The following is a 19,797-nucleotide window of genomic DNA, read 5'->3' on the forward strand; positions in this document are numbered from 1 at the left end:
CACCGCTCCATACGAATTTTCCACTGTTCATAGCAATGCTGCAGATCATTTTCGGTAAGTCCATACATTACTTCCGTCGCTTTTTCTTTTACTGCTTCAACAGTCTCAAATCTAGTTCCTTTCAAAGCTGACTTGACTTTAGGGAAAAGAAAAAAGTCACAGGGGGCCAAATCAGGTGAGTAGGGTGGATGATCTAAGATGGGAATGTTGTGCTTTGCCAAAAACGTCTTCACTGACAACGCACTGTGAGCTGGGGCATTGTCTTGGTGAAGGATCCATGACTTTTTTCTCCACAAATCGTTCCATTTTCTCCGTACTCGCTCACGTAGGGTAGCCAGGACGCTAATTTAGTAATGCTGATTCACTGTTTGTCCCTCTGGTACCCAATCAATGTGCACAATCCCTTTGATGTCAAAAAAAAAAAAAAACAATCATCATTGCCTTGAATTTCGATTTTGACATTCGTGCTTTTTTTTGTCGTGGAGAACCAGGAGTTTTCCAATGCATCGATTGGCGTTTAGTTTCGGGATCGTAAGTAAAAAACCACGATTCATCGCAAGTAATAACATTTTGTAAGAAGGTGGGATCACTTTCAATGTTTTCCAGGATGTCAGAACAAATCATTCTTCGGCGTTCCTTCTGTTCAATTGTGAGACACTTTGGAACCATTTTTGAACACACTTTGTTCATGTTGAAACTTTCATGAAGAATCTGCCTAACACTTTCCTTGTCAACTCCTGTTAACTCAGACACTGCTCTGATTGTTAAACGGCGATCTTGTCGAAAAGTTTACCGATTTTTTCAATGTTTGCATCAGTTTTTGCTGATAATGGTCTGCCAGTGCGAGTGTCATCACTGGTGTCTTCGCGGCCATCTTTAAATCTTTTAAACCACTCAAACACTTGTGTTCGCGATAAACAATCATCGCCGTACACTTGTTGTAACATTACAAACGTTTCACTTTTCTGTACACTCAACATTTTCCGACGCACAGACAAAACGTCAACTACTTAAAACAGACGCCACGGGCAAACTGAGTGCAGGAGGCAGATGAAACTCGAGCAGTAGGCGGAGCGAGAGTCACGTGGCAGGCCACGCGACTTTCAGCCTTATTGCATTCGTTTTATTGTTTCACCAGTACTACTCCGGTTTTTTTCTAGCCACACCTCGTATGTCTGTGTCAGAATGTCATAATCTTACTACAGTGATTTGAGAAGGATGATAGTGAACTCATGTTGATTTTGTTGGTTACCAAATTCGCCAGTTTTGAACCAGGTTGAACACATACAGGACGCTAAAGGTGCAAGATCGACACCTACCAACCACTGGCTCATAATTTACGTGAATGGTGTTACCTACGCTTAGACCTCCGGTGTCATATATCTCCGGAAAACTACCAAGCACTTGTGGAATGTATGCCATACAAAGTCTCTGCTGTATTACGTTCCTTGGGTGGACCAATATGCTACTGAGCAAATTGTCATCCATCTCTTTTTTAAATCAACAGTTAGGTAATTTCATTCCTAAAAGAGGAGTAATTAGATTTATTACGCACTGCCTGGCATAAAAAATGTGCAGCGCCCAGAAGGGGAGGAGCAAAACCAAATAAAACTTCACGGGCTGAGAGGGTATGTGATATTTTTTCAGTGATTACAAATTCGATTCAGATTTGCAAAGAACTTGGCAGCATAAGCCCTCTTACCATTGTGACATTGGACCCTCTCTGGTCTGGATCTATGAAATAATTCGGCTTGGAAGGGTATCATAAAGTCGTTGTATCTCTTGCTGAGGCAAGCTGGCTCACAACTAATTGGTACTTGGTGGTAAGGACGATGGAACCAAACTGCTGAGGTCATCGGTCCCTAGGCTTACACACTAATTAAACTAATTTAGACTAACGAACGCTAAGGACAACACACACACACACACACACACACACACACACACACACACACACACACACACACACATGCTCGAGGGATGACTCGAACCTCCGACGGGGGGAGCCGTGGCTCACAACTGTTCTAACAGATCCTTAGTACCCTAGATGCTGATAACAGGATGGCGTCGACATCGTAGCTGGACCCAAACATGTTCTATTGGGGACTGGTCTGGTGGGGATCTTGTTAGCCACAGGAGTACCTCAACATTACGTAGACAGGTCATAGAAAAATTTAAGTGCTCGTTTTTCCCGCGTACCACTCGAGAGTGGAATGGTAGAGAGACAGATTGATGGTGGTTCATTGAACCCTTTGCCAGGCACTTTATCGTGAATAGCAGAGTAATCACGTAATTGTAAATGTAAATGTAGATAAATGTACCAAGTGCGTGGGCGAACATTGTCGTGTCAAAAATTATACCATGGTACTGTCGAATGAGAGGTAACACGTGAGGATGTCGTGATGTAGCATTGTGCCGTAGGAGTTCCCTGAGTCACTACCATCTGTAACCTGAAGTCATACCTCAAGTCTGATTTAAAGTAGTTGTCACTTGACGTTTGCGCTGGGAAGTTTCATCGTTGTCACGTCAAGCACTGGCTGGAGGCAGCCGCCTCAGCACATCGCTACCCCCGGCGATAGAAAATTGTTTTAAAGCCTGTATCTTCTATAAAAAATAAGTAAAAAATTTCAAACCCACATATGATGTATATCTTTACAATGTCTCTCAATCTGTCAAATATCTATGGCACTGGCTGGAGGCAGCCGCCTCAGCACATCGCTACCCCCGGCGATAGAAAATTGTTTTAAAGCCTGTATCTTCTATAAAAAATAAGTAAAAAATTTCAAACCCACATATGATGTATATCTTTACAATGTCTCTCAATCTGTCAAATATCTATTCTTAATTTTAATTAGGACAAGATTTGCGTTAATTTGTTTAAAACCATTTAAATTCTCGATTTCGCAAACAGCTTCTAACTTATCACACCATTAATGAAAAACTATTGGTGTCACAGCAAAATATTTTTTTTCCATTCATTACCAAAATAATGCACTCGGCAAAGAATCTTTAAAAGTTTTCGTAGTGCGTTACGTTTCCTGTATATAAATTTCTGAAAACAGCATTTTTAAGCAACCCTGTCAGTACTGAACACGAAACAAGTATGACGTTTAAAATCTCTATCTCCTATAAATATTATGTAAATATTTTGAAATTTACGTACAGTATCGGTCTCAGTGGTATCTATAAGCATATCAAATATCTTTTCTTAATTTTAATTAGGGCCGTTATTACATTAACTATTGAAGTGTGAGAAATTTTCGCGTCCGGAAAAGTTTTCTTCTTTAGATTGCAAATCTCGAATACTATTACACACATTGAATAACATCTTGGTGTATATACAAAATGAAATAGAATTAAAATTCAGTCTAACTTACCTTAAGGAGATGACGAGAGCTGACCAAATAGTATTTCTTAGTCTCACAAGAAGAATAAGAATTAATCGAAATAAATTCACAAATACAATATTTAATGGCAGTAAGTACACTACACACTAATCAGACAATGCGAAAACACCGCTTAATTCAGAGTCAGAGTCAGTGGAACTATCCGTGTCGCTGCTAGTATTGACAGATATAATCTAGTCTTCGACACTTTGTTGTAAGATACCTTCATTGTTCCATGCGTCCTGTATCACTCCTTTCACCTTCTGTCAGTCTTCCAATGTCACAATTTAAACTGCCTCTTTCAAAAGGCGTTCCACTTCGGTTAATGTGAATTTATTTTCTGCAGCAATATGCCGTTTAACCTGAGCCCAAATCAGCTCTACTGCGTTGAAATGGCAATGGTAAGGAGGCAATCTGAGCACTTTATGCCCGTATTTTTTTGCTACTTCATCCACAATGTAAATCGGGTTCTTTGGCTTGAGTTGCGATACAAGCTCTAATAATTCTGCCCTTGTCAAATTACTGTCGAACTGTACCTTATGTTTCTGTAACCAGCTAACAATGTCGTTTTTTCTCGTTGCCTTTGTGGGTGCTTTATCTTGTATTGCTGAGTGATACGAAGCGTTATCCATAACAATGACAGAGTTTTTTGTTAAGTTCTGGAGCACACAGTCTTCAAACCATTTCACAAAAGTATTGTGGTTCATCTCTTCGTGGTAGTCGGAGGTCTTATTTGAACTGAATAGCAGCAGACAATTTGGAATGAAACCTTTTGAATTTCCGGCATTTGCTACAATTATCCTTTTTCCTCTGCCGATCGGAGCTGCCATACTACCGCTGATGGTACCGTCTGTCCAGCCTTTTTTTTAAACTGTGTCCTGTATTCACCCACGTTTCATCAAGCCAAACGATATCATCAAAATTTGTCCCCAATTCTCTAAGAAAGCGCCATCGCCAGGCTGCAATATCTCGGCGTTCCATTAGTAACTTTCTGCCAGTGATGGATTTATAGCGGAGTCCTAACATTTTCACGACTAGTGACAAAGACGATTTACTACCCTGAAACAGGCCAGCCGTGTGAGGGTAGCATGTAGTTTTTTGAGTGCTGGATACTCCTTCCTCGAATAAAATGCGTTTATTGACGACGAATGTCATCTTCCTGAAAAGAGCCAAGTTTTGTGACCCTCTTCTCTAGTCGCCTCATTTTCCCAGGTGTCTCCAATTTAGATGATTCACTTGAGCCTTCTTTCGTGAATTTCTCCTTGCAGATTCTTATTACTGATCGTTCGCTAACTTGCAGAACAGCTGCAGTTCGCTCCACCACCTTATCCAAAGGAACGAGAGGCCCTCTTGCATCCCTCTCTCTCTCAAAATACTCCCTTAAGGAACACACGTATTCACGCGCCTGACTGCGTATAACGACGCCATGTCCGCCACTTTTTGGAGGTTTCCGAGGAGTGTGCAGCCTCGGCCTCCCTCTCTTGCGACTGCTTTCATCAGACATCGTAAACACGCGAAGCTGCAAGTCACTCAAATCTCTCACCCGCACGTCTACAACGGCTCGCTGAGGACTGGTTGGCACAATGCCTAAGTCAGCTCAGCAGAGCGAAGTGGCAACGCAGTGGCAGCCGACAGCGCCGGCTGCCATTGGTTTATTGGTGGCGGGAGCCCTGCAGCCCGTTGCCTGTCAAGTGACAACTAGTTTAAATAATAGTATAGTGGCTCCCCACGCCACGACGGCCGGAGAAACACCGCTGTTCCTTTCCAAAACATTGGAAGAATGTTGCCGGCATACTCGCTGAGGACAGTCATCCACGATAGTGCATAACTGCAGCCCACCGCTGAATACATTGCGACACCATTTATTCTTGCTTCCCAGTCAGGCACTATTCCAAACAGATCTTTTTGTGTAGTAGCGTTAACGGTGGCCTACGCACGGGCAGTAATACCCTTATCTGGCTCCTGCTAGTCGCTGACGAGTGGTGTGAGATGACAGAGAGCATTGCAGGTAGACCATCATTTATTCTCGGACAGCAGGCTTAGAAGTGAAGGGGTTACAATGTGCTCGGCACACGATATGGCGATCCTCCCTTGTGGTAGTCAGACGTTTTTAACCGGAGCCTTGTCTGCAGGTCGTGGTCTAGCGCCTAGCGTTGGTGCTTTGGATCATGGGGTACTGGGTTCGATTTTCGGCTTGGTTGGGGATTTTTTTCTGCCTGGGGACTGGGTGTTTGTGTAGTCCTCATCATTTGATCATCATCGTCATCATTCGTGACAGTGGCTAGACTGGATTATGTACAAAACTGGACTGTGTAAAAATTGGTACTTGGTACGGGCGCTGATGAAAGTGCAGTTGAGCGCCCCACAAACCAAACATATGGGTTGGGTATTTTCTCTGCCCGGGGACTAGATGTTAGTGTTGTCCTCATCATTTCTGCATCATCACCATCATCATCATTCGTAACATTGGCTAGATTGGACTGCGTAAATAACTGGACTGTGTAAAAAGTGGGATTTTGTATGGGCTCTGATGACCGCGCAATTGAGTGCCACACAAACGAAACATCATCATCATCATCGTAACTGGAGCCTTGACAACAGGTGTGCCTCTCCCCCAATTCCCTTTATCACGGAGTCGAACTAAGGGTGCTGTCGCATGCGAATGATCCACATATCAGGATAACGTCCGATTCGACCAGCTGGGCAGATGGAGACCCGCAATGAGATCGCTTTCGAACTGTGTCAGCTGCTGACAATGTTGTTACACACGCGTACCTGGCATCTCAGTGTGCTTCACAGCGGTAGCATCGGCCTCTGTTCATGCTCCTTGCATAGCGTGTCCAGACTGATGCAACATTAAACACGAAAAACACTAATTCACTTTGGTGGTTATTCCACCTGTCACAGAAGATTGCAGCTCTAATTATTTACATAGCTCCTAATGGTGTGCACATTTACAAAGTCACATTGACATCCGACCATGTTTTCTGAGTGGAGTGCTTCATTTTTTTTGCCAGGCAGTGCTTTTCTAACATTTCCGTAAGTTTTCAAGTATAATGAATTAGAAGAGGAGTCATTCATTCATGTAATTTATCATATTTTTCTGTTATCTCAAAAATCTATCAGAATTAAAAAACACAAGTAAGAAAATAAAACTTTTCAGATTCGGTTTCAAATGAGTATGACATCACTTAGCTTTTTACATTACAAAAATGGCAATGAAGCCAGGTCCAGAAGGCAAATAAATTGTCGGGCAATGGGAAGGAATGATGGGAGAAGGAAGCTGATAAACTTAAACAAATTAAGAAAGGAAAAACGTAAAAACAGAACAGAGGCAAAAGCAATAAACGTTGCCGCTAAGGCACGCCTGTGCAGTAGTATGAGGGTCGTTCAGTAAGTAACGCCCCACATCTTTTTAAAAAAGCCATTAGTATACATAGACAAACGTCCTTGTTGGTGTTTCATGCTGGCCGGGGTGGCCGAGCGGTTCTATGCGCTACAGTCTGGAACCGCGCGACCGCTACGGTCGCAGGTTCGAATCCTGCCTTGGGCATGGATGTGTGTGATGTCCTTAGGTTGGTTAGGTTTAAGTACTTCTAAGTTCTAGGGGACTGATGACCTTAGAAGTTAGGTCCCATATCGCTCCGAGCCATTTGAACCATTTTTTGGTGCTTCATATTTGATGTTTGTTCCGTGCGCCGGTGAAGTTTTGAGCCGTTCTGGCAGATGGCAGAACCGTAATTAAGTGTCAAAATGGCGTCTACATATGACTCACTTTACAAGCAGCGTGCTGTTATTGAATTCTTGTGTGCAGAAAAACATCCATACCCGTTTGTATGCAGTGTATGGCGATGCTGCAGTTGATACAAGTACAGCTGGACGACGAGTAAGGAAAGTTACAGCCTCAGGAAATGCAGAAACAGAGCTCCATGATAAATCACGCTCTGGACGTCCTGTCACAGCCACTGCTCCAGACATGCTGAATCGTGCGGATGCCATTATTCTTGCCGACCGGCGCATAACAACTCGACAATTGGCTCTACAGTCTAATCTACGGGGAACACACTTTGAATGCGACGAAAGTGTGTCATGCAGCGAAAACATGGCTACGCCTACATGACAAGAGCTTTTGCCTGTAGGGTATACATGCTCTTCCACAACGACGGCGTACGGGCATAGAACGTGATGGAGACTATGTAGAAAAACAGGACAGGACATGGACAAGACATGTTGATGTATATTGTCACCAAATTCTGACTCTTAATAATAAATATATTCTGAGAAAAAAATGTGGGGCATTACTTATTGAATGACGCTCGTATATACGCAGACTGAAGCGACGAATGAAAATTTGTACCAAGGAGGGACTCGAACCTGAGAACACTTGGCCACCGCGCTTCTGCCTAGTGAGCAGGAGACCAAATTTCGAATCCTGGCCTCTGTGCAAATTTTCATTCGTCGCTTCAGTCAGCACATGTACATCATAGATGTTTGAGATATGAAAGCGTCTCTGAAACCATATGCTTTCATGTGACTGTGCAATAGATTTCGACTCTGAGGTAGTGGCAAAAGTTTTCGCCCCAGGTTCTCTGACAGCCACTGAATTTACTGCTTTAGAAAGGGTTTGTGCGTGTGCAGCATAGTAAGGGAAATACACTGCTACATTTGTAGGTTATTTGGCAGTATGCAGGGTGTGAAATTTAGTGTACAGACACACCACGTCTGACAGCAACAGTGGCTTTAAATCGGCTGAGCATCGAGCCGAACTGAACTTGGGTGAAGATACGGATATGTCATTTCATGTTGTTTCAGCGCTACGCCAGGGTTCATCACTAGAAGTGGGTGCCACGTGGTGGCGTGCCAGTGTCTCGGCAAACAATGGCCAGGTGTTTACGACGGATAAGAGATCTGGAGAGAGTGCTAGCCTGGGCAACAGTCGAACACCCTTTCTATCGAGGAAGGTCTGCCCACCACAGCCTAGATACTTTCTTCTACTTTCTTGTTGAAAGATAAGATAACAGAGACCTCAACCAGACGTGATCGTGTTGTCAACTCCTGGATGGTAGTACCACAAAACGATAAACCGCTGTCTCGGTGCACCGCTGTCGAATCTCTACATGTGTTGCTAGAAGATTCTCTTTCTTACACGAAACATATCTCGCTGGTGCTACTCCTGCCCACATTGTGCGGTTGTGCTGAAATGTTAATAATTAGGATATCTACTCTTTACGCCACTTTGGAGAAGCAGTAGACACTCTTTCCGTGTGCAGGTGGGCATTACCTTGCTGAAAAGTAAGCTCAGGATCGCTTGTCGTGATGGACAACAAAATGGGGCGTAGAATATCATCAACATACCGCTGTGCTGCGAGGCCGCAGCGGGCGACAACTGAAGTACTTGATGTGAAATGAAATGGCACCCCAGACCATGGTTCCTGGTTGTCGGCTCGCATGGACGGTGACAGCCATATTGGATCCCACCAGAATTTGGAGCGTCTCCACACATTCTTTGGTCTGGAATCGCATTGAACTGTCTTCAGTGATGAGTTCCACTTCGAACTCAGCCAAGATGACCAGAGAAGACGCGTCTGGAGACACCTCAGACAGTGGGGGGATACCAACCTGATTGTCGCCCACCATACGGCCCGATAGCCGGGAGTGATGGTCTGGGATGCCATTTACACTACTGGCCATTAAAGTTGCTACACCAAGTAGAAATGCAGATGATAAACGGATATTCGTTGGACAAATATACTGTACTAGAACTGACATGTGATTACATTTTCACGCAATTTGGGTGCATAGATCCTGAGGAATCAGTACCCAGAACAACCACCTCTGGCCGTAATAACGTCCTTGATACGCCTGGGCTTGGATGACGTGTACAGCTACAGCTGCCCATGCAGCTTCAACACGATACCACAGTTCATCAAGAGTAGTGACTGGCGTATTGTGACGAGCCAGTTGCTCGGCCACCATTGACCAGACGTTTTCAATTGGTGAGAGATTTGGAGAATGTGCTGGCCAGGGCAAAAGTCGAACATTTTCTGTATCCTGCAACATGCGGTCGTGCATTATCCTACTGAAATTTAGGGTTTCGCAGGGATCGAATGAAGGGTAGAGCCACGGGTCGTAACACATCTGAAATGTAACGTCCACTGTTCAAAGTGCCGTCAATGCGAACAAGAGGTGACCGAGACGTGAAACTAATGGCACCCCATACCATCACGCCGGGTGATACGCCAGTATGGCGATGACGAATACACGCTTCCAATGTGCGTCCACCGCGATGTCGCCAAACACGGATGCGACCATCGTGATACTGTATACAGTACCTGGATTCAACCGAAAAAATGACGTTTTGCCATTCGTGCACCCAGGTTCGTCGTTGCGTACACCATCGCTGGCGCTCCTGTCTGTGATGCAGTGTCAAGAGGAACCGCAGCCATGGTCTCCGAGCTGATAACGTCGTCGAACCGTGCTGATGGTTGTTGTCTTGCAAACGTCCCCATCTGTTGACTCAGGGATCGAGACGTGGCTGCACGATCCGTTACAGCCATGCACATAAGATGCCTGTCATCCGACTGCTAGTGATATGAGGCCGTTGGGATCCAGCACGACGTTCCGTATTACCCTCCTGAACCCACCGATTCCATATTCTGCTAACAGTCATTGGATCTCTACCAACGCGAGCAGCAATGTCGCGATACGATAAACCGCAATCGCGATAGGCTACAATCCGACCTTTATCAAAGTGGGAAACGTGATGGTACGCATTTCTCCTCCTTACACGAGGCATCTCAATAACGTTTCACCAGGCAACGCCGGTCAACTGCTGTTTGTGTATGAGAAATCGGTTGGAAACTTTCCTGATGTCAGTACGTTGTAGGTGTCGCCACCGGGCCAACCTTTTGTGAATGCTCTGAAAAGCTAATCATATGCATATTAAATTTCTAGTCTGTAGCACGTCATCTTCGTGGTGTAGCAACTTCAATGGCCAGTAGTGTATTTTAATAGCAGGATATCTATAGTGGTCATCATCGGTTCTCTTACACCACAGCAGTATATCGACGATATTCTACGCCCCGTTTTGTTGCCTTCACAACAAGCCAACCTGAGCTTACATTTCACCGAGATAATGTCTGCCCACACATGGCGAGAGGTTGTACTGCTTGTCATCGTCCTTGCGAAACCCTACCTTGGCCAGCAAGGTCACTGGATCTCTCCACCATTGCGAACATTTGGAACATTATGGGCAGGGCCATCGAGCCACCTTGGTGTTTTGATGATCTGACTCGCCAATTGGACAGAATTTGGCACAGTAGCCCTCAGAAGGACATCCAACAACTCTGTCGATCAATGCCAAGTCGAATAACTCCTTGAATAAGGAGCAGGTGGACCAATGCAGTATTGACTTGCTCAGTCTGTGAACCTCTTTCTCTTTAATAAATTATCCAATTTCTCTGAAATTGTAATCACTGCTTTGTCTGTACATGTACAACACATATACGGATTTCCGTTCCATTTGGACAATTACTACGTGGTGCGTCGTTCTTGGTCTTAGGGTGTATACTGTGAGTCACCGAATGTTGCAGTAAATTGGCCTTTTGCGTTGAATAACCGTATAATTAGGTGACTTATCGTCTTGACGCTTGAACAATAACGTCATGAGCCACAGGCTAGAAGTTGATACCACAGCTGAAGGTAGGCATTGTCTGCCTGTTACAAGTGGGTGCACGATGTGGACCATATATGTTATTTGTCTAGCGGCCGGTGTATGGGTGTGAAACAGTTATTTGTGTTAGCAATACAGTTTTCGTGCATGTTGACATTTCCGACTGTGTCAGTGTTAGCACCTATTACATTTTTTAGGTACAAGTAAGTTAATATACGGGGTGTTCAAAAAGTCTCTGCGCAGTGCCGTACGATTGTTCGCCTGCCTGGGTAACTTCCCTTCAAGTGGACCCTCCCCAACATTCCACTGTTTCATTTATCTCAGCCAACGTCAGTAGTATCGTTGGTGTGTGTCGTTACGTGTTGACGTGATGGTGTAAGTTTAGTTCCTTTGTTCGTTTGCTTTGTTTTTGTCATTGTTAAAATGCTAACCATTGAAGAACGCGTGTTTATAGTCGAACAAGTGTTCAAAGCTGGCGGTAAATACACAGATTCAGTTCGTCAAACATTTAATTCAGTTTTCTCGGAGACAACACTCCCACATAGCGATACTGTGCGAGATTTGATTAACAAATTTCGAAGTACGGGTTCAGTGACAGGTGCACCGAGAAGTCGTCGTCCTAGCGTTTTGTCTGAGGATTAACTACTCGATATTTCCGATAAAATGTCCATGAGTCCGAACAAGTCAGTAAGAAAACTCCGCCAGGAAATCGATGTTAGTGTCGGAACGGCCCACACAGCTATAAGGAAAAAATTAGAACTTTTCCCATACAAAGTGACAGTCGTGCAAGAACTGAAAAATACTGATCGTGGCAAGAGACTGCATTATTGCCAATGATTCAAAAATTTCGTTCAAAAAAATGGAAGGGATATTCTTAATGAAAAGTATTTCATTGATGAGGCGTGGTTTCATTTATCCGGGTACATCAACTTGCAAAATTCTCGTATGTGGAGTACCGCAAATCCATTGTGTATTCACGGGGAACCACTTCATTCTGTGAAAACAGGAGTTTGGGTTGCAATTTCTAGACGTCGGATCGTGGGTCCCATATTTTTCAACGAAACAATAGCCGGCCGAAGTGGCCGTGCGGTTAAAGGCGCTGCAGTCTGGAACCGCGAGGCCGCTACGGTCGCAGGTTCGAATCCTGCCTCGGGCATGGATGTTTGTGATGTCCTTAGGTTAGTTAGGTTTAACTAGTTCTAAGTTCTAGGGGACTAATGACCTCAGCAGTTGAGTCCCATAGTGCTCAGAGCCATTTGAACCATTTTGAACGAAACAATAAACGCACAACGATACTGCAGTGATATTCTGTACCCATTCATAGGAGAACTTGTGTTAAGTGAAATACTGAACGGATATTTTCAACAAGATGGTGCAACCGCGCATACAGTTCGCGTTTCAGTGTCGCTGTTTGCTGATATTTTTGGTTATTGCTTAATTTCACAGGGACTTTGGCCTCCACCATCGCCTGACCTAGCACCACCTGACTTTTTCTTCTGAGATGCAGCGAAAGCAACTGTACAAAAACCGTCCAAAATCCATCCATGAATTGAAAACTACAATATCCACTTTCTCTGCTTCTGTTACAGAGGAAATGTTACAGCTTGTCTTCGGAAACATGATTAGATAAATTGAATTGTGTATTCAACAACAGGGGGAACACTTTCAACATTTGATGTGAAAATTTGTTAAGTATATTCACTGCGGCATACGGCACGCGCTGCTAACAATCATACGGCCCTGCGGAGAGACTTTTTGTACACCCCGTGTCATATAGAGTTAGGTATAATAATAAAAGCAGCCTCAAAATATGAAGAAACGCCGCAGCCCTTCCCCACCCCCACCCCTCCCACCATTAAAAGAGACAACGAAGTGGAAATTTTTAAAGATAAGTGTGATATCTACAAAAGTCTTGGATTTTTCAGTCTACATGTTAATATTAATCGAAGATCCAAAAACTTGCCAGAAAGCAAGAAACGTTTAGTAAATCGTAAGTGACATCATTGCCCAATGACACCACGTTACAATCGTTAGACAACACTACTTCTATCCAACTGCCAACAGGTCTTGGCTAGCAAAATGGCAAGAACAAGTGACTGCCATGCTGTGGCTGCTTTCAGTCACCTTCAGTCTCTGAGTTGAATTAAGAAACATAAGGCACCATTAGGTGAAACACTTATCAACACAGGGGATCATTCATCTGTTAGTCAGCACTTTGACTGTCACAAGATTAGCAACGAGTAATTAGGCGGTAAGTGGAGAATATTCGGGTACACTATATCATTTATATGGCAGAGAGCTTGCGATCCTGTCAGTGGTTCTCGTGGGAATGAAATATGGCACATGATGTTTCTGCGTCGAATACCAGTGAATGAAGGAAAAAATCACAAGAAAGGATATCTTCACAATGCTACGAAATTTATCCTAACTCATAGCTACCGAAATTTGTAAAAAAAAGTCTCGAGGAACACTCAGCGATCACGAGGTTGGTTGTGTGGCTAGCAGGTCAACCCACATGATCGATGCTGTTGTGAAAATGGTGCTTGCCATGCACCCAGTTCCGAAAGTTTTGGGAAATGTTTGAGTGGACCCTGATGAAGATATCTCCCCAACATTTTGTCGAAGATCTGGGAGTTCCCTAGGTCCTCATGTACGACATTATTGTGAATCACAGAGCACCACTAGATAGCGGAGGAGTTTGTCTGTCCAAATAAGTTTTAAAGATATCCTCGTGCTGCACCGTTGCTTAGAGAAAGACACAGATAATTATCTTTACCGAAAATTTTTGCGTTCGTAACACTGGAAGACTTGCCCACATCTCATACAGTGACCTTCCCACATATTCACAACTTTCATACACAGTGAACATACTCGAAAACAATTTTAATTTTTGTCTGGGCCCATGTAGAGCTCTGTCCGTGAAGTAAATGAAAATAGTTTCAATCCTCCTGTTTCCAGGGACTTTGGAAGGTTTACCTTGGCTGTCAAAAAAATGCCGAAACTGTTAAGCACTTCTCATTTATTTTCACACCTAGAAGAACCACGACTCTAGAATGGGCCGCTCTACACCTTGACGTGGAGAATCAAAAAAGAAAACCGACTCATTTGTCTATCAGATTTTTGGGCCTGAGAGCGACTAACATATAGGCCGCAACGTTATGACTATTTGATTAATAGCATTTTGGTCCACATTTGGAGCGCAACACAGCAGTGATTCTGAGTGGAAAGGATTCGACAAGTCCTTGGTGGGTTTCCAGACGTATACTGCATCATACGTTCTATGTACTGGTCACGCAATTCCCACTAATTAGTGGCTGGTGGCTTGAAGACGCGGAGTTGGCGCCCGATACTGTACCAGACGTGTTCCATGGGTTTCACATCAAGCGAATATGGTGACCAATACATCAACGTGAGTTCACTGTCATGCTCCTCAACCAACTGTAGCACCATTGTGGTTTTGTGACCGATGCAGTTATCATGCTGGAATATGCCACTGCCGTCGAGGAATACATCAAACACGAAGGGATGTAAGTGGTACGCTAAATCGTTCACGTAGTCGATAACTGTCATAGTGACTTCGATTACTACCATAGGTTCAGTCTGGAACCGCGCGACCGCTACGGTCGCAGGGTCGAATCCTGCCTCGGGCATGGATGTGTGTGATGTCCTTAGGTTAGTTAGGTTTAAGCAGTTCTAAGTTCTAGGGGACTGATGACCTCAGAAATTAAGTCCCATAGTGCTCAGAGCCATTTGAACTACACTTTTGAACTACTACCATAGGTCCCATGAAAGCTCATGTGAATGAGCCTGCACCTGTGGTGTGGTACATGCTTCGAGCAGCCGTTTTCATGAATGACGGCATATCCAGACACGACCACCGACCTGCTGAACAGGAAACAGGTGACATGCTTTGACTGATTCACAGTCCAATCTCGGTGATCCCATGCTCACCACAATAGTAACTGTCGTGTTGTTGAGTCATCATGGGGGCACATAAGAATGATCTGTTGCGGAGCACAACAATACGCACCGTACGACGTGCTTCAAAACACATGTGCCTGCACTAGCATCGTACTTTGTCGTCAGATCTCATACAGATCGCAAATGCTGGGATGGTTCCCTTGAAAGGGCACGGCCGATGTCCTTTCCCGTCCTTCCCTAATCCGATGAGACCGATGACCTCGCTGTTTGGTCTCTTCCCCCAAACAACCCAACCCAACCGTCATACAGATCGCCGCCTATCCTGCTTCACACAGCGAGCAACCCTCCGACCTCCATGTTCTGTGATGAGCCGTGTGCGTCAAACATCTTGTACTCTACTCATGGTTTCACCGACCTTTAACCATTGTCCATAGGTTCTCAGGACAGCAGAACATGAAGAACCAACCAGTTTTGCTGTTTATGAGGTCATTTCCAGGCGCCGAGACAAAAGTGTGACCTTTGTCAAGGCCGGTTATTTTAGCAGATTTCCACATTTGCGCACCATATCGTTGATAGAATGATACTCCATTCGTCTTTGCTCCTTTTACGTAAGAGGGTCACTCCAAAAGAAATGCACATTATTTTTTTTAAATCCGTCTTTTATTCTACATGTTTGAAAGTTTTACAGTGTGTACATACATCCTTTAGGAACAATATTTTCATTTCTCCACAGAATTTCAGGTTCTACAAAACCGAGACCTATAATAGTGAAATATATGTCGTATAGGAAGAGATCTGAAATCTTCAGAGCAAAGAAGAATCTCGCCAAGTCGGGTCTGACAGTACGCGAGGATCTGACCTCTGAAAGACTAAACATTTTGAAGGGCGCGATTTCGAAATTTGGGCTACATAACGTATGGACAAATGACGGCAGGATAATGGTTAAGACCGAAAACGGAAAGAAAACAATTTGAAGTGTTAATGAACTCGAAAGCCTGTGCTTTAGAAGCTAAATCATGTCTAATCTTGCTGCCACTAACCAGTATGTTTATATTGTTTACACTGTCAACCATATCGTAACTAATGTATTATCAAATTGTTCGTTTCTCTAAATAGCTATTTTTTTATCTAATTATTTTTTCTCGTGTAATATTTGTTATTATTTGTATTATCAACTTTTCGTTTCTCCACATAACTATTTTCATTTTTAATTGTTTTTCTCATGTAATTTTGTTAATTATTGCATAAGGTAGTCTCACTTCCATCCTTAATTAGCAACCCACCATCATACTTTAGTTGTTATCCTCATAAGTGCAATTAATATCACACTCTGTCATAACGTGCAGATTACTCCCGTTGTATTTAGCGAAATTCCTTCCCCTGCCAGCCCACGGCTACTTCCATAACCGTTGCAGACCTCGCTGACCTTGGCCGCAGATCCCGTTGCCTCCCCGGGGACCTACCCCCCCTTCCCCTCCCGGCCGCTTTCACTGCACAGAACTGGGAGGACACTCCCTCACCCCCCTCCTTCACACGCCTTCCGCATTCCTCATGCCAGACCCTCTTGTCACCGCCAACCACGACCCGCAAACATCGGTCGGCAGCCTCCTCGGGCAATCAACACCAGAACGCACCAAGCTGCATATTGTACATGCAAATGTCCAGTCTCTGCCAGCTCACTTCGACGAGTTCAAATATATATTTCAAACTGCTGATGTACACGTAATACTTTTGTCAGAGACTTTGCTCAAACCAAGTATTCCTACAACTTCCGTAAACCTAGATGGCTATATCTTTCTCAGGCACGACAGATGCAACAGACGAGGGGGCGGAGTAGGGGCGTACATACGCTCTGATTTGTCGCCTACAGTACTACACACATCCGGCAACAATGTAGATAAACAAGTGGAATATATGTTCATAGAGATCAAATCACTTAACAGAAAGTGCTTAATATGTGTCCTTTACAAACCTCCTAAAGTAGGTGGGTTCGCCTGCTTCGAAACTGCCCTCTCTAGTCTCGAATCGTCATATGAACATGTAATTATAGCTGGTGACACTAACATTAATTTTCTGTGCAATAGTCCTTCCACTGGGAAATTTAAGAGGATGCTTTCTTCCTCAAATATGACGCTACTTCAGCTGGCACCTACTCATCACACGAGTACCAGTCACACTTTCATAGATATATTCGCAACGAAATCCCCGAACAGAATAATCCGCACCTCTCAAATATCTGCGCCTGGCATGTCTGCCCATGACATCATTTCCATGACGTATTCACTAGAATGCCCTAGAAAGAAACAAAAACTGTCTACATACCGAGACCTCAAACGCATAAATTTGCCTGAACTCGAAACTGAGGCACAAGAAATAGTTTGGGGGATGACCTCTACTCCCCTCATGGACATAAACGACAAACTCCACGATTTCACTAACAAAATTACTCAACTATATGACAAATATGCTCCAATAAAGACCAGAAAAGCAAAAAGGCAACCTGCACCTTGGCTGACTGATGAACTAAAACAGCTCATGAATCTCAGAGATGCTGCACATCGAGCATACAAGATACACCCTACACCTGAAAATCACGCTGTATACAAGCAGAAACGAAACAAAGTCAGTCAAGCGGAGAGAAACGCTAAGCTCAGACATGCCCGTACATTAGCTGACAATAGATGTAGACCAGCTATCCTGTGGAAAAATCTCCGTAGTCTCGGTTTAGGCAAAATAAAAGTTGCAGAAAATCCCATGGTCCCAGCTGAAGAACTAAACCGATTCTTCACATTACCTGCAACCAAAATTGATCCGCAAAAAAAAAAAACAGAGAATCATTGATTACTTCATTGGGATGAACGACTGTAGCAAAGAAAAATTCTATCTACAGCACGTCACTTGCAGTACTGTCAAGAAAGCCATAATGCGGATTAGATCAGCATCTACTGGACATGATGGTATCACTATCCAGATGGTAAAACTTATTATTGACCAACTACTGCCCTCTATAATAGACATTTTCAACGATTCATTAATCACAAGTGTTTTCCCTGAGGCCTGGAAACTGGGACAAATTAAGCCACTGCCTAAAAAGGACATCGCCACAGCAGCCTCTGACTACCGCCCCATCTGCCTTCTTCCTGCACTATCAAAGGCCTTAGAATATATAGTTCATGACCAGCTCACCAACTACCTAACTACTAACAACCTATTAGACGAATACCAATCAGGTTTCCGTAAACATCGAAGCACAACATCCGCTCTGATAAAGGTGACAGATGACCTGAAACTTGCCATGGACAGACAAGAAGCGACTATCATTTGCTTCTTAGATTTCAGCAAAGCATTTGATACTGTCGACTTCGACATCTTACTAGCCAAACTTAGCGGTCTAAATTTCTCACCAAGCGCAGTGCAATGGTTTCGCTCATACATGACGTCTCGTCAGCAACGCGTCCTGTCTGGGGATATAAAATCACAATGGCGGCAGGTAGTGTCAGGCGTTCCCCAAGGCTCAGTATTAGGTCCTATACTCTTCTCTCTTTATGTCAATGATGTGTCATCGGTCCTGACCTATTGCAAATACCATATGTATGCTGATGACCTTCAGTTGTATCTAAGTGCGAAACCAAGCAATCTCAAGAAAGCTATTGAAAATTTCAATACTGACCTCGACGCACTGTCAAAATGGGCACAGGACATAGGTCTAAAACTAAACCCATCTAAAACCCAAGCGGTACTTGTTGGTCACTCTAAGCTCATTAGCCCAAAACATCGGGAATCCGTACCACCTCTTATCCTAAATGGAACAATTATTAACTTCTCGCCCTCAGCAAAGAGTTTGGGAGTAATAATAGATGAAAATTTAAATTGGACAGAGCACGTAACTGCAGTGTGCAAAAAAGCATCAGCATCCCTTCATGTCCTACAAAAATATAAAAAACTCTTCCCTTTCGATCTGAAAAAGAAATTAGTACAAACGCTTATACTCCCAATCATTGACTACAGCGATATTATCCTACAAGGCCTCTCAGGAAAATTCCCGACGTCTAGAACTGGTCACGAATGCCTGCGTCCGATATATCTGTGACGTTCAACTTTTTGATCACATTTCACCAGCATATGCAAAATTGTCCTGGCTGCGTGCAGACAAACGCAGAGATTTCCATACACTCTGTCTCATCTACTGCCTTATAAATGTACACTGTCCCTCATATCTCTCCTCGTCCCTAACACTCATGTCGGAACAACATGACAGAAACACACGTTCCCATCATAATAAAATCCTCTCTGTTCCACTGCATCGCTCAGTCACCTTCTTCAAGTCCTTTACAGTAGCGGGAACCCGACTCTGGAATAACTTCCCTCGTTATGTTAGAGAACTTAAAAACATGACCGGCTTCAAAAAACAGTTAATGACGTATCTACTTAAGCAACAGTAATGCCTTCCTCTGTACATGAGTGCACTTCACCTCATTACTTCCCTCTCTCCCCCTCCTTAAACCTCCCTTACCCAAAACTCGCTATACTAGTAAACATCTACTTTACACACCAAAATATTAATGTACATCTGCACAAACCTTCATTACTATTGCGAATCTTTCTCATGTTTGTCATTATTATTTGATTTTTTTTTACTGTTATTATTATTGCTTTCACCATAATCTGTATGTATAGCACCTGATGTAAAAATACTGCCAGCATTTACTTTATTAGGTCTTAGTCATGTTTATCATTATTATTTGATTTTTTGTTTTACTGTTATTATTATTGCTTTTATCATAATCTGTATGTATAGCAACTGTTGTAAAAATACTT

Source organism: Schistocerca americana, chromosome 3, assembly GCF_021461395.2.
Source record: "Schistocerca americana isolate TAMUIC-IGC-003095 chromosome 3, iqSchAmer2.1, whole genome shotgun sequence".
NCBI classification, from domain to species: domain Eukaryota; kingdom Metazoa; phylum Arthropoda; class Insecta; order Orthoptera; family Acrididae; genus Schistocerca; species Schistocerca americana.